Below are 14,801 nucleotides of genomic sequence, written 5' to 3' on the forward strand. Positions count from 1 at the left end.
ATTTCACAACTCAAACATCTCACATTCATATGTCTGAATCTTTTACCTGCAGAGCTTCTTGCTAAAATACCAGCACGCAGCAAAATAAAGCAGCATGTCGTCATGATTCGCTGTATGTTGTGCATGTGTGTGTGCAGAGGTGTGTCTCAGCTTTCTTGTACATCTCAGTGGTTAGACCTGTTTTCACATTTTGCATGTTTTTTCTGTCTCCCTCTGGAAATTTAATGGCTTCTGTTCACCTTTCTTTCCTCATTTCCGATAACCTGCAGTTAAAAGCATGCACTGTGTGTGTGTACAAGCATGCTGCTGTGTGTGTTTGTGCATGTTTCCCTCTATTTTTCAAATAAGATTTTGCAAAGTTTGAATTCACATTTAGCACTTTTGATGCTGCTGCCAGTCCGAGCAGGTGACACACATCCTCACCTCCTCGTTCTCTCAGTGTAATCAGTCGGTGCGGAGCTGATGCCGGCGTTTTGCACGGCCAGTGAAAGAGACATTCCTGGTGGTTGGGTGGTGGGCGCGGTCTTCCGTGGTCAGCCACAATTTGTCTCGGCCGGAGAGTCTTACGGTGCTGAGCGCCTGGTATTCTTCAGTATGTCTTCATGCTCCTCACACACAATGTTTCATGCAGTGCTCTGTTTATAATGATGCATCTCTGGTACTGCGATGCGTGTGTGTTATATCCTTGTGGGAACCACTTTGTGCATTTTTGCAGTCTGAGGTCATTTTGGCTTTTCTTTACTTCTTCAAGAGGGTAGTTGTTAGATTAAAGATTAGCTTTTGGCATGAGAGCATAGGGGATGTATGCAGGCAGCGTAAGGCCCTTGTGTGTGTGTGTGTGTGTTTGTGTGGTTTAAGAGAGCATTTCTAAACAAAATTGATGGTGTGAGGTCTGGTTGTGCAGAACACCAAACACGCTGCGGGTGCCTGATGACTGATTTCTCACTAGTTCAATGCATCGCAAAGCAGACAGAGAAGATTGTGGCATGCTCAGCAAGCTATTTTAGGAATTTTGTATGATGCTCTTCCATGTCATTACTCTGACTGCCTGCTGTGCAAACAAGGCATTTCAAAACTTGACTGGAGTTGAATGAAGAGAGATGGGCAGTTATAGTAGAGCAGCCTCCACTTCCTGGTTTGAGCCGAATGCACGAAACCACGAGGGGATGCTTTTGGAAGATGAGACGCCGTCGACGAATTTAGCTGTGAAATCCGCACAAGCAGGTGTCTCCAACATCAGGAGGAGACGACATTCCATCGATCGATGATGGAATTTGTTGTCAAATATAAAGGAGGATGCTTGTTTGAATTCAAACATGGTGCTCCGTTTGAGCTAATATTGACCGACAGGATCAGAGACGGCAGCAGGCACACAGACACAAAAGGGGCGCGTGCACAAAATCCATTTAATAAATCCATCTACTTATTTTATTTATTCCCCTGGGTGACAGGAATTCTAGTAGACATGGTTTTGTCCTGGAAAACAATTCATCGACGATTCATCCCAGCCAGAAAGGCCAAATCACTTCAGGAAATACCCTGAGCCATTATTTTACTCTACTTCCATGGTACAAACGATGGTTATTTCTTAGCAGTTTCTTGTTCAGGCAGCAGTTTTTCTGCATTGACTTCCTCCACTTTTGCACACAGATAAGGGAAGGATGAGAGTTTAGCCCACAGAAGCAGCTTGTTGTTGCAGAAGTAATGACTCCACCAGTTCACAGTTACAGTAGCCCTTCCTCCTACACTGTGTGAAACAGACTTGGTATGAGGTCATAGCAGGTGACCCACTGCTGACTCATGACGTAGTCCGACTGTAATGCTGACTGTTTCAGGAAGGCCGTAATTTTAAATTCGCCCTCGTGGGCTCATTTGATCTCTGCAGGAGGAGGGGGAAGGAAAAAAGCCCTGGTATTTTTATACCTGCTTTTTTTTTATTATGATTTTTTTTTTTATTTTGCAAGCATGATGTCATTTCATATTTAAGCTCCAGATAATGAGCGAGCCTGGAGTTACTGTGGGGTGCACTCATACTTAAAATTAATACTATACGGGGGACTATTTGACAGAAGCTTAACATTCCTGAAAGGTGAAAACATTTAAGAGGTGTAACTTTAACGGCGGACGCTGTATGGAGATTTCACAAGTTGCTGTGAGGTAGTCAGTTTGACGTATTATTTAGTTCTCACCGTGCTGATAACTGAGCTGCGTCCATGACCGAGTCTCACACGTGTACAAAGACGCCTTTAAGGCTTGAGTACATTTTAACTTGTTCCCTGCACGCCGCCAAAACATTTCTCAACAAAGAAGCTTTAATTTAATCTGTATGAGGAGACTGAACACCAGCCACTGCAGATTAGAAAGCAGGAGGATATCAGCAGAAGAACAGCCGGATGGACACACGTCAGTGCTATTCCTCAGCAGTGCGTTAATGGCAGTTGTGATGAATGGAGCTGTCCTGTCTAAGCCTGAGCGGTGGCCCCGGGCCCTCCGCTGGCCTGGAGACACAGTGTGAAGTTTCACCCGACGAGGTGAGACTTTCTCACTCCGGACCTTGACCCCATTCCACCGTGTGCGTACATTATACAAACCACAGCTCAGGCCACGGAGCTTTAATTGTGATGTGTGAGCTTTTTCATTGTGCCATTAATCTTGACTAGTCCGTTAAAGCCATCATAGACATGTAGGGAAAACAAGGTTACATTCAAGTTACATTATTTTCAAAGGTGCAGACAGAAAGGGAGCATTGTCTTGTACGCGCTGGATTTAGTGGAAATGTGTATTTAAAGCTGTTAATCAGGAGAATAAATGTCTGCTGATGTTAGCTTTGAGCACGGACGCTCTCACAGCCAAAGGGATTCTGGGCTCACTGACAGCACCATGTTGAAATCACATTTAGTGCTTAGTGGGTGAATCTTATACGCCATGAAAACGGATTTGTCACTGTTCTGGGTTACTTTTTTTTTTAGTTCCAAACATGTATAACAATATTATTTGAATTATTATGTAGTTGACACAAGTAAAGAAGGAATGTTTTCCCTCTGCTTGTACGGCCAGCCTGGATAGGATCGATGAATTACCGCTAAACTAAACAATCAAGCAAGGAGGAGTCGAATAAGACAGGGAGTAGCGTAAGAGTAGAGGGAAATGAGATTTGTAGGGAGTTATATGCGTGGATCAGTGACAGTTGAAGAAGTGGAATACCAGATTTAATACGAAGCACGTCTGCTGTGGACAAAAGCAGCAGTCATGCATGGCAGCAGGCTGGTAATCTAAGACAAGCTCAGCAGGAGGATGGGCAGAGGACACTCCATAAATCTCCAGTCCGCTAAAGCTTCTCCTCCACACAGGCCTGTTCGACCTCGTCTGTAAACACGCACACACTTAGCATCACCGTTCACCGGCTCCAGCGGGGCTTTCATGCTCAGCGACACATGAACGCTCAAGCTACTTTCAGTCACATCGCAACAGCTCAAGTTACTCGAGCCTCACAATAAACGTGGGACCTAAAGTGCCTGTTTCCACTACAGGGCACAGGTGGGCATTAGTTTAAGGGTGGGCAGAGCGTCATGGATCTGCCCGCGGTGTTGTTGACAGTAGCAGGGACTCCTCTGAGACACTGGAGTCCTGTCGGTCTCTGCTCTGCACTCGGCTAAGGTTTGTAGTTTGAGTCATCCGGGCCTCTGGGTCTGTTCCACAGCTGGGCTGTGAACAGTAAGCAGCGGGTTACATTCCTGTGTTCACCTGTTAAATGACTCTCTGCTATTCATCATGCTTGATAAGGCACGGCCATTAGATTCAGCTTACAGTAATCTGCCTTTTGATGAGATATTTTAGCCTGTTATTTTTCCTGGACGTTGGATTCCTGCGCGGCTGCCAGAGAGCTGCGTTTGATGTCGAGCCTGTTTCAATTATGCACCTTTGACAATATTGAACTGGTGGAATTTAGTGCACGCCGTTGTGTGTGTTTGTGTGTTCTCGGGTGTTTTTCGTCAAATAGCAGCAGACTCTCCTGGTGCTTGAAACTGTAAAATGTGTTTACATGTGTTGTGCACTTGGCTGTGTGTTGTGCACAAATCAGAGTCTGTGCAGGGATACTGGTTTTATGAGCAGATGAGAGGTCAGATGGGACTCATAAAAGCGAGCTCAAGTCTTCCTTCCCATGTACATGTGGCAGGATAACAGCTGTGTGAATGTTAAACTGTCTCACGTAGAAACTCAGGATGTGCGTCTCTGTTCCTCAACCTTGTGTCTGCCTTTTGTGTGTCGCTTGAATAAATCCCTGCCTTTCCCCAACTTTCAGTTCAGTGCTGCGGCTCCTGACATCATGGGGAGAGACGGTTGGAGTGGGGGGTCTGCAGGAGTCGGTTTCATGCAGGGGGGAAAGGGGAGGAGGAGGAGGAGAGGAAGATGCTCCATGTCTGGCTCATGTGCGTCTGATCAGAGCTCAGATCTAAGACCGTAAATTCAGAGTGTGGAGGAGAGGTCGTGGAGTTCAATCCCTGACTACATCAACATCAGCCCGTTGCCTCTCTGGCCATTTATCTCCTCTCGTCCTCCTTTGTTGGCGGCAGTTTTGCAGTAATTTCTCGTCTCTTTCGCTCTTCAACACAGCAGAATTGCAGGGTGCACCGAGTTCGGCACTGACTCATGTGCATCCAGTTTGTGGAGTATCTTATCAGCGTCTTGCTCGCTATCTCCACCCTCAACTCAGACCGGCTGCGATTTGGCCTCAGAACTGAAAATATTCGAGGATACCGATGCTGCGGTGCACGACTCACCCACACACCAGGAGAGGTGGTCTGGCTGTCATGGAGGCAGATATTTTTGTATGCTTGTGTGTTTGGATGTTTGTGGCGAGTTCGTGGGTGGCTGGTGGAAGGGGGATCGTGCACATTTGTTTTTTTTTTTTTGTTTTTGATGGATTTACTTGTCTGGGCCTACAGATGCCCAGAAGTATGCTGCTTCCTCCATCTAACAGCTCTCAAGTCAAGGTTGCACCTGGCCTATAATTAACCGGATGTCAGCTACGACAGGAAAGAGTCACTGTGAAAAAGAGTAAATATCATTATAACAGTAGATGGTTACTGTGAAAGACAGAGCTGTACAGTACGTGACTCAGACCGTGGCCATACATGTGACCACAGATCTGCTGTGTGTGGTTCAGCCATTGCATTAACTCCATCTAATTGTTGTTCCCAGAAAGATATGATACATACCTAAAATTAGCGCTGACACAGACAGTTATGTGGTTTGTCTCCAGCTGTAATTACTCAGCGGCAGGAAGATCGATGATTGTGGCTATGGAAGACGTTTTTTTTTAAATTGATGGAATTCGAAGCACAACATCTGACATAAACATCCTCTTTGGTCTTAGGTGTGAGTACATATGTAGAAACCTACAGGGGTGAAAGTGGAAAGATGAATTCCTCCATCCCACGCGGGGGGACAGTCAAGGAGACAGCTGACCTGGCTTCACGTCGCTGTTTAAAAACGTGGCCTCATTTATTTTATACGGCTGATATGTTTAATTTTGGGCTCTTGTGGACGTTGCTTTTGTTGGTTTTCATGCTGGATTTATTTGACAGTCGGGAGGATATATTGTCCTCGCAGCATGACATCATGAGAGGACATCTCTGTCTCTGTTTTTGTTAGCGTCGTTCTGTCTCCTTGGAGCGAAAACAGGTTGCCCTGAAAACATACCCCCAGTTTTTTTGTGATGTCAACTGACCCTTGAAAGACCCTCTTAAACAGTGAAATATTGTGTGGAAGTGGGCGTCTGATTGAACAGTGCTGCGACTGACTGAGTGCATGTATGTGTGTGAATGTGAGTCCATGTGCACCTGTGTGTGTGTTTGCATGTTAATAAACCCAGCATGTTGCCTGAAGGGAGGGATCTCTTTATTCTGGTTGACTCATATTTTGGAAAGCTGCACATTTCTGTTTTTTTTTTTTTTTTTTTTTATTAATTTTAATTTATTCGAGTCAGACAAAGCAGTTGGTCTGAGGAGGCCGCTGTCAGTCATTTCATAATTAATGGGAACATCAGAGGCCGTAAAAGCCCTTCCTCTTATTAGCCCGTGTTTTATGGTCACTTAGGGGAAGTACGGCGCTTTTCATGTTCTTATCGCTACAAATAGGAGCGACTGTTCCTCACAAACCAGAAGAATTTGAATAAAAGAACCGCATGATTACAGTGTGTGCCAGTGGGACAGGAGGTCGTTAGGTGTGCGTTCTTCCCATCGTAGATTTTACAGTGTCCAACCTCACACACACACAGACGCTCTGAGAACAGACCCAGTAACAAGCACCACAAATAATCCCATCTGTTTGGTCCCGGCGGTAGCTCTGCTCATTGACAGCGACCAAAATACCACCAGCTCTGCGTGTGTTAAAGCCTGAATCGAGCCCCCGCAGAGAGTGAAGCACACCACACCCTTTCATTCTGCTGCAGGGTGTGCATCAGACGTCAACCATCTGGCTCTAAACAAACCACAAATACCAGATTTATGTTCGCTGACCTGTGTGAATTCGGCATTTGGAGTGTTTGGGATTATTATATGCCCAATGTGTGTGTGTGTTTGTGTGTGTGTGTGTGTGTGTGTGTGTGTGTGTGTGTGTGTGTGTGTGTGTGTGTGTGCAAGCATGACCAGTAGCCACAGCCATTTGTCTTGCACTTGCCAGGTGCTGCCAACTCAAAGTGGTCTATTTAGATCCTGACTTATGCAAGCTATTTTTGTTCGGGCCTAACTGGGCTTTTTAAGTGGCCGACTAAGTTCTGGCATGCGGGATTTATTAAGTAAGGGCCAGTGTGTTTAGTGCCCTCTCTCTTTGTGTCACCCTGTATTACGTACTGCAGCACTGTCATTTTATTTTTTCATGGTTCCCCCTCGCTGCCGTCACAGATCAGACCCCAGAGGCTTCCATGGCGAGCGGGTCGTTTGGCTGCAGCCCAGAGTTCGCTGTGGTGCTTTTGATAGTCAGCAGACTGTGGCCTGGACTTGTATAGGAGCAGAAAAAAGCAAGTTTAGTTATTTGCTTGGGAGACAGATTCCACAAAGAAACAGCTAGAAAATCCCTGACCTTAAATCCGCTTGTTTAAATGTTTGCAGCCCACAAAATGCCTCACATTAGAGGGCGTTTACCTGTTTCCAGCCATGAGGGGTTTTAGAGCTGCAGTGAGTTTGACTAGCACGGGTAGGATCCATCCTTGTTGTAAGGAGGAGAAAAACATGGAGACGATTCAAACAACCACTGGAATTATATGAATGTGTTCAGTGTGGGCAGCGCTGAAGCAGTTCTTGTCTTTTAAATGAGTCTTAAATGTGTTTTTTCTGCCCTTGTGTCTTGTGTGGAATTTGGCAGTTCGGGGCTGCTCCCTCCCTCTCAGCCCTCTGCTCAGTCCGATCATTGTGTGTGACTCAGAGTGGCAGTCCTGGTGTGAGAGTGTCAGCGGCTCAGTGTGTGTCATGCTGTCAGGAGGTGAAGCTCTGCGTGCAGCCTAAGATCAAGGGAATCTTTAGTGGCTCTGCTTGAACCAACCGGGAGCAGCACGACAGCTCAGGTAAGACCGACCATCCTACCTGGTGGTGCCATTCGTTGGTGTGCGCAGGTGAAAGTGAAGCCGGTAAATCTTTTTGATCTGGTCTTCACAGATTAGCCTCACATTCATCGTTAAACGCCAGATGAGCAGACTCAGGGCACGCTCACCCTTAATGAGAGTACAGTCATGTGGTTGACATCTCATTGAGCCTGAGAACTTTTAGGGCTTTTAGGAGAACACTGCTAACTTTTACTTCTCTAAAATGTGATGCTGCTCTCTGAGCCAGCAGCTCATGGGCTGTGTGTGATCGCTCTTTGAATGAACGCTTTTATTGTTCTTTGTGAACAAAATGGGAAAAAAAATCTGCCTTTGACCTCTTTTAAATCTGCTGATTTCTCTCAGCCCTCTGACAAAAGTGAAATGAAGGTGTGTGTGTGTGTGTGTGAGTGCATGTGTGCATGTGGGGGCATCCCCATGAGTGCTGAGGTGTGTGTATTTGTAGCTCAGCTGCTGCATATGTCTGTCACTGTATCACTTGTGTGTCTATGTCTCTCTCTCTGTCTCTCTCTCTCACACACACACACACACACACACACACACAAACAAACACACAAACTTTCGTATATGTCACTTTTGGGGAAATTACATAGACTTACATTCATTTCCTGGGGACTTACCCTAACCATAATCACTACTTGCCTAACCCTAACCTTAACCGCTGACCCAAAAATCAGCTGTTTTCCAACTGGGGACACAGCCCTTGTCCCCAATCCCACCAGCTGTCCCCAATTAATTGGTCTTAAGTTGGAAATGTGTCCCTGAATGTAGCCTAATTCATAGACAGACACACCCACCCACACACACACACACACACACACACACACACACACACACACACACACACACACACTCTTCATTGAGTTCAACATTTCATACCAGCCCTGATTCAAGCTGCTGTGCACACACTGTAAATATAGTTATGATGAATTCCTACCAACCACAGTATGATTTTCACATTTTACATTAATGGCCGTGATGGTTCGGGCTGAACCCTCTTGGCACACTGAGGTCTGCTCTGCCGTAATGCATCAGTGGTTGAAATTCCTCGGAGAAGCGTCCGTCATTGCTTCCGGTCAGATCTGTCGTCTGCAGCTGTCCGCCGTCCGGAATATTCCGGTGAACTCCGGCCCTTGATCCTGTCCCCCGATTAACAGAGCTCCGTCACCAGATGGCCTCTGCTGCTCCATTAAGCTGGATTCCTGCATGCATCATCTTTAAACAAGACGTTTGCGGTCGCATGCATTTCTGAGCACGTAGCAGGACACTTAAACTAAACTCAGTCTCAAATCTGGGAGGCGAAAATGTTTCCTTTTCTCTACATGACAACGCTCGAAACACTCAAACAAATAGATGCAATGCAGTGGGATGTGTACATCTGTTGTATCTAGATCATAAAAATACATTAATGCACAACACATTACTGCAGCTTTAAAAATGGAATTTACCAAAGTGATTAATACCATCGTATTAAACTTTTAATGACAGTCTTGTAAACTATCATTGCAAATGCTTTTAAGGCATTATGATTTTGATGGACTGATGCAGCACTAATCAGGTTTTTGGCCACTCGGTGCAAAACTACACAACAAGCTGAACATCACTCAAATGTTTGACATATGATGGACTTTAAGGTGATAACACACAGTTGCGTATTTACACCTTCGGCACACTTACAGCAGTGTGAATCCAGCTCTCCTTTTAGCTCAGTTTTGTTCTCAATCAACTCCATAATACAAGTAGAACTGGGTCTTCAGGCTGCTACATGTGCCTTTCGTTCACCTGATAGTTGCTTACTTTATCTGTCCGCTATTTCAGCAGGTTTATTAGGGAAATTAGAGATAAAATGCTGACAGAGCAGTGAGCCATGTGGGCCATAAAGCCAAAACAATGAACTGAAAGATGCTTAAATGCTCTGCAGAGCTGAGAGAAACTGCACTGTCTGCAGTGGTTGTTTACCGTGTTCACAGCCTTAGCTTCCGTGTTAGCAGAGTACAGCTGAGGCTGATGGGAATGACAAACGTCTGTACCAACCGTTGATGGCTCTAGAGGAAAAGTCAGGGGGTCTCCACAGTCTGTAGGAGTCATCCTCTGGGGACCATGAATGTCTGTACAAAAGTTTAAGGCAACTAATCCAGTGGGTGTTGTGATATTTCACTGTGGACCCTGAGACCAAGATGGCCGTCCCTTGAGCCATGCTGCTACTAGCATTGCTAAAAATATTGATCAAATACACCTTCAAGTGCAGCTTTAATGTTATCGGGAAGATTTTTGTTTTCCCCCGTTGAAGAGAACTGTTGTGTTTGTGTGTTGGAGAAGGTAGAAAATCGAGTGGAGTCAACTTGTTGGCATGCTAAGTTGATCCCAGTTTAATGATGGGAATATTTTGTTGGGCTGGTAAATGGTGCATTCAGTGGTACCGATATTGGTACCACTGCATACCTGAAGGGCAGGTAAATGATGCATTATGTGGTATTATGGAAAATTACTGTAATGAGGATGGTTGTGGTGGGAATAAATATTTTGCAGCTTTAGTGGGGTTGTGCTTCCAGAGCTCTCACTGTGTCTCGCAGAGCTGCATTCATCATGGTTTCAGTCCGCCTGCGTGGGAAAGAGGAAACCCGATACATGCCATCCATCTTCTGTTTGCGTGAATTAGGAGATTTCTCTGTCGTGGATAATAAAACCGACATTGCTCGCTATAGATTCTGGGCAGCTTCAGTTGACCTCTATTGTAGTTTGTAATTAGGGATAAAGACAGCCTTGATGCCGCGCTCCTTGTCCAGTTGCACTTTGGTTGACTTCTGTGGTGCGTAGCCTGGAAACTGAACCCTGCGCAAACTTGCGAGTTAAAACAAAGACAAACATGTATTAGGAAGTTTACATCCAGCCGACTCAGGCCTTGCATCCCATATTGATTACTGATTGTCTTGTGGCTTTTTGCAAGCCTGTCACTCCGACATCCCGTCAAGGTCGTTTTTGGGATCGAACCCTCCGTCTTTCTTTTTCTCCTCGCTCTGCGCTCTGGCCTCCGCTCGTTTGGGTTTGTGGTGAAACTGAGCCTGGCTTCATAAAATTTTCCATCAACAGCAGCAAATAACAACAGGGTCAGGCGAGGCGAGCGTGGCCCTCAGCACGCACTACGGAGGCCAGGGCAACGGGGTCTGGTTTGGCCTGTCCTGCGGAATGCTCTCTTCTTCTTCTGCATGTGAATAGGGTAGCGCAGGGAGCCCCGTGAAGCTGAGAACATCCCTCCGCTGATATCTCAGGCATCATCTGGCATCAATTGTCCAAACTCAGATGTGCTTAGTTGCTCTCTCGTTTGCCGTCTTCATTCAGAGAGCTGCTGACAGGCTGGCTGATTGTGATGGCGGGATGTTAAGTCACCATCTTGGCTCTGTGGCCTCAGGGTGGGGGGGTGAATGAAGAGGCGAGGCGTCACTCAGAAACTTTTTCACATGTGTGATTGGAATAGTTTTATAATGGTATTGTGTTAAGAGGAAATGGGTGGTAAAGCTACTTTCTGCCAAGATATTTGTACCTTCACCCAGTTTTTTCAAAGCACTGAGTGACTGCTATTCCAACACACCCTGCTTCCCTTCCCAGTGAGGCCGCTGATGGTGGAGTTCCTCCCCTGCCTGCTGGCCTGTGCGCGACAAAGTCCTCGACTGGAGAAAACCCTCCCTGCCGTTTAGGCCGAGCACCACGTTCAGCACATTCCACAGAAATAGAGAGGGGATTAAATAAACATTACCGTCTGTCTCTCAATGAGTTTACTCAGTAATTATGCATAATGGTAGATCATTAAGGTTGATTAATAAGGGGTTTTATTGTTGTGCTTGTTGGGAATGGTTTGTGCTTCCTCGTTTGTGCTCAGTCAAGCCTCAGGGGAGCACAGGCTGACGAGTCCTGCGCTCGGCTCTGTGTTTCGTCAAATTGTGCCCAAACAAATTTACATTTCCATTCCTTTACTCCTACTGAGCAGATGTGTTTTCAATTCAACAAGCAGAGCCTGGTAGACCTTTGTGCCATAACCGGGATGGAAAACTACTGAAGATGTTTCATGAAAAAAAAAAAAAAAACCTCACTACAAGACCACTGATGGATTCCTGAATTACAACTCTATTTTGGATATTCGCTCACATATGTTGCTGCTCGGAAATGCTGTATTTTCTTTTCTTTGGGTCTGGACAGATTCAGGCCACCCCGTGGAAAACAAATCCCCCTGCCTCTGTTCACTGTAGTTACACACACACACAAAACACACACAAAACACACACTTCCAGTGCCTCCAACAGCTTTAACATCCCCCACCGCACAAACAATAGTCATTAGTTAAATGATGTCATGTGTAACAATGAGCCCTTTTCTCTATGTGTTTGATTTAACGGTGCTCAGAAATCATTTTCCTATACTGAGTCAAACGTGGAGCATATGGCTGCAAGATCCACAGTGAACCATTTTGATTAATACAGCGAGTGGCTTAAAAGAAAGTCGTGAGGTTTATCCGACAAAGGAAACCTGAGTGTCCCAAAGCAAAGCAGCAGACATGGCAGTCACCCAGGCAAGTCGTTTCTCTTTTTCTCCGCTTGGCCGTAATCCGGAAAAATGGGTTTCCAAACCACACGGACATCTTGGTTTGCTCAGACTTTTTACTCCACAATCGCCGGCTGCTGTCGGCCTCTGCCATACGACAAACTCATGTTATGCAGGGTGCCTGCATTGTCCCTCTGTCTGGCTCATGTGTGATGCTCAGATAGCTGCTGAGGTGTTTGAAGCGTGGCAGATGACTCTTGGCCTCTGCTGCCTCGAGGGCCGGACGCACCGAGTGGATAAGGCCTCGCTGCTCGTGCCATGAACAGCTCTTGATTAGTCTCACGTCACGATCTGTTTCCTGTCATTTAACACACCGGCGACTGGCTGCAGGATAGAGCCGGCCAAGTTTCCGTAGTTTCGCTTCGTCAAGCGATAACGCAGAGGAACTGCCCTGAGGAGTCGGGGCGGTTTGGTGTGGAAACAGCAGAAACAGAGTGACAAAGCTTTGCGCCGCTCCACCTGTCACTGCTGCTGATGAATGGCTCAGTGTGATCCGTCTCAACAATGACGGAGGGTATCATTTTCCCCGTCTGACCCGGGCTGACTCACGCTCATTCACCTCCTCTTCCTGCGCTTGCCATCCATTCATTCACTTTCCCCCGTCTCGCTCTCTCAGGCGTGAATCCTCGAGTATGAAGCGCCGTCTGAATATTTTTGCTGATGGATTGCCTTCTGGAACAGGAACTGGCGTGCCGCTTGACTGACATGCCTGGGTGTATGAAATCAAGAAATGGCCGTGCAGCAGGGTGTCAGGAATTTTTATACAGCCCTCCAAGATAGCTGGAATGTCCTCAGGTCAGGACTCTGGGCGGACAGAGCAGCTGTTCTTCCGGCATTTTGGGAATTCCTGCTCCTCCCCCTGTCAGCAGAGGTCGGGAGGTGAAGAAGATGTATATACTCTCTCTTTTACTCGAGTGCTGATTGGCCGTACAGTGTGTGGGTATCTTGATCTGATGTGTCACAATGCACTTACAAAAGATGATGGGGCATTAAAACTGATTAAAGCAACTGACTCCTACCAATGGTGACATTTGAGGCCAGCACTTGTGCGTCTGCAGGAGATGGGTGACCCCCGTTGTTTGATCCCGTATTTGATGTGGTAACACAGAGCTGGCGGGGGTGGAATCTGCTTTAATCATCACCCTGCGAGGAGAGATGAGACAGATGAAGCTGGTTGTGTTGCGGACTCTCTCATCCCTCCTGGGTCCCAGATCGGGGAACAAAGCCAGCGTTAGCAGACCCCAGGGAGGTGGCGCGGGGCTCAGGCGCCTGCCCAGACACACAAACCTCTGATTGGAAGGAGGGAAAGGGTGTGTCTGCTTCCCGTAACACGGCGTCTCGTCAGTGCCTCGGGGTGGCCGACGTTTGGCAGATATGGAAACTCAGACGTGCCCAGAGGGCGTGTGAGTGTGTGAATGAGTGGTTATTGATGTGTTAGGCTGGCAGACGTCCATCATAGTTTGCAAAGGTATATTTAAGTTCAAGTATTTGTCAAGAAGAGTAATGGCCCTGGCTTGTCTGATAAGACTTTATTGAAATTTCAGGAATGATTCTTCGGCTGACAAACAGACCGTTAGATTACGTTTTTGCCTTCAGTAAAATATTAATTTATTTTGGCTAGAAGTGAAATATTCAGCTTCAAGACAGTGTCGAAATGATATGTAAGTTCATTGCAAGGCAAAAGATTGTTTAAAAGTTGTGGCTTCCTGTATCCCCTGATCTCTGATCCCTGATCTGATGAACAGTGACGACGTTTACATGGACAAAATATTCTGATTTTTGACTTTTGAAAACACAATATTCCTTTTAAGCTGTTTAGTAGCTTGGACACTAATACTCCCCAATAGATGCAGCTGTGCTGATTAACATCATGACATATGTCCTGTTGTCCTCATGCTGGTTCTTTGCATCAAAATAGGATTTTTTCTTTTATTTTAACACATAGATTTTATCAGATCCCTTTACATAGTACAACAACATCACTGCCAGACACTGTGACATCCACAACATCCAGATAACAGAGTACACAGGAGGTCTTTATACACCACTGATCTGCAGAGCATACAGCAGAAAGATGGTAAATGACATTTTAAGCAGTGAGGATGAGGGAAACCAACCGCTCACCTTATTCCAATCAGTTTTGTCCATCTTGTAATGTACAACCAAAACAGGACTTTTTCACAGTTTTCCACCAGTGGCAGACTTATTCGGCCCTCTTTCGTTCGTTCAGCCACCTTCTTGAAAAGCGTTGATATCCACGTCTTTCTTCAAAGCAGTTTCTCCCTCTGACCAGAAATGTGGGCTTTTCTTTTGTGCGTGCGTTTGTAGCCCAGCCTTGCGAACTGTTGGCCAGTCAACACACAGAGCTGATCGTAAACAGGCCATGTGTTGCTGTGGTAAACATACCAACTTAGACGTATGTTCCAAATGTGCTGTATACATGTCCAAAGAGAGTGCTCCCAAAACCTGAATGATATCAGGCCTCAATCGGAAAATGCTCATTTCCGATAAAGGCTTTTGAAATGTCCACACAGAATATGCTGTTTACATGACCCGTATGAAATGTAATAGTGGCAAATTAGTGTGCATGTAAACATAGTCAGTG

General features: G+C 46.0%; 1 protein-coding gene across 2 annotated transcripts in view; it reads left to right on the forward strand.

The window, feature by feature from the left end:
- The window catches only part of palld (palladin, cytoskeletal associated protein), a 50,556-nt gene that overhangs the window by 5,349 nt on the left and 30,406 nt on the right, over window positions 1-14,801 (forward strand). The window lies entirely within an intron of this gene.

The sequence above is a fragment of the Chaetodon auriga genome, chromosome 3, assembly GCF_051107435.1.
Source record: "Chaetodon auriga isolate fChaAug3 chromosome 3, fChaAug3.hap1, whole genome shotgun sequence".
Classification (NCBI taxonomy): domain Eukaryota; kingdom Metazoa; phylum Chordata; class Actinopteri; order Chaetodontiformes; family Chaetodontidae; genus Chaetodon; species Chaetodon auriga.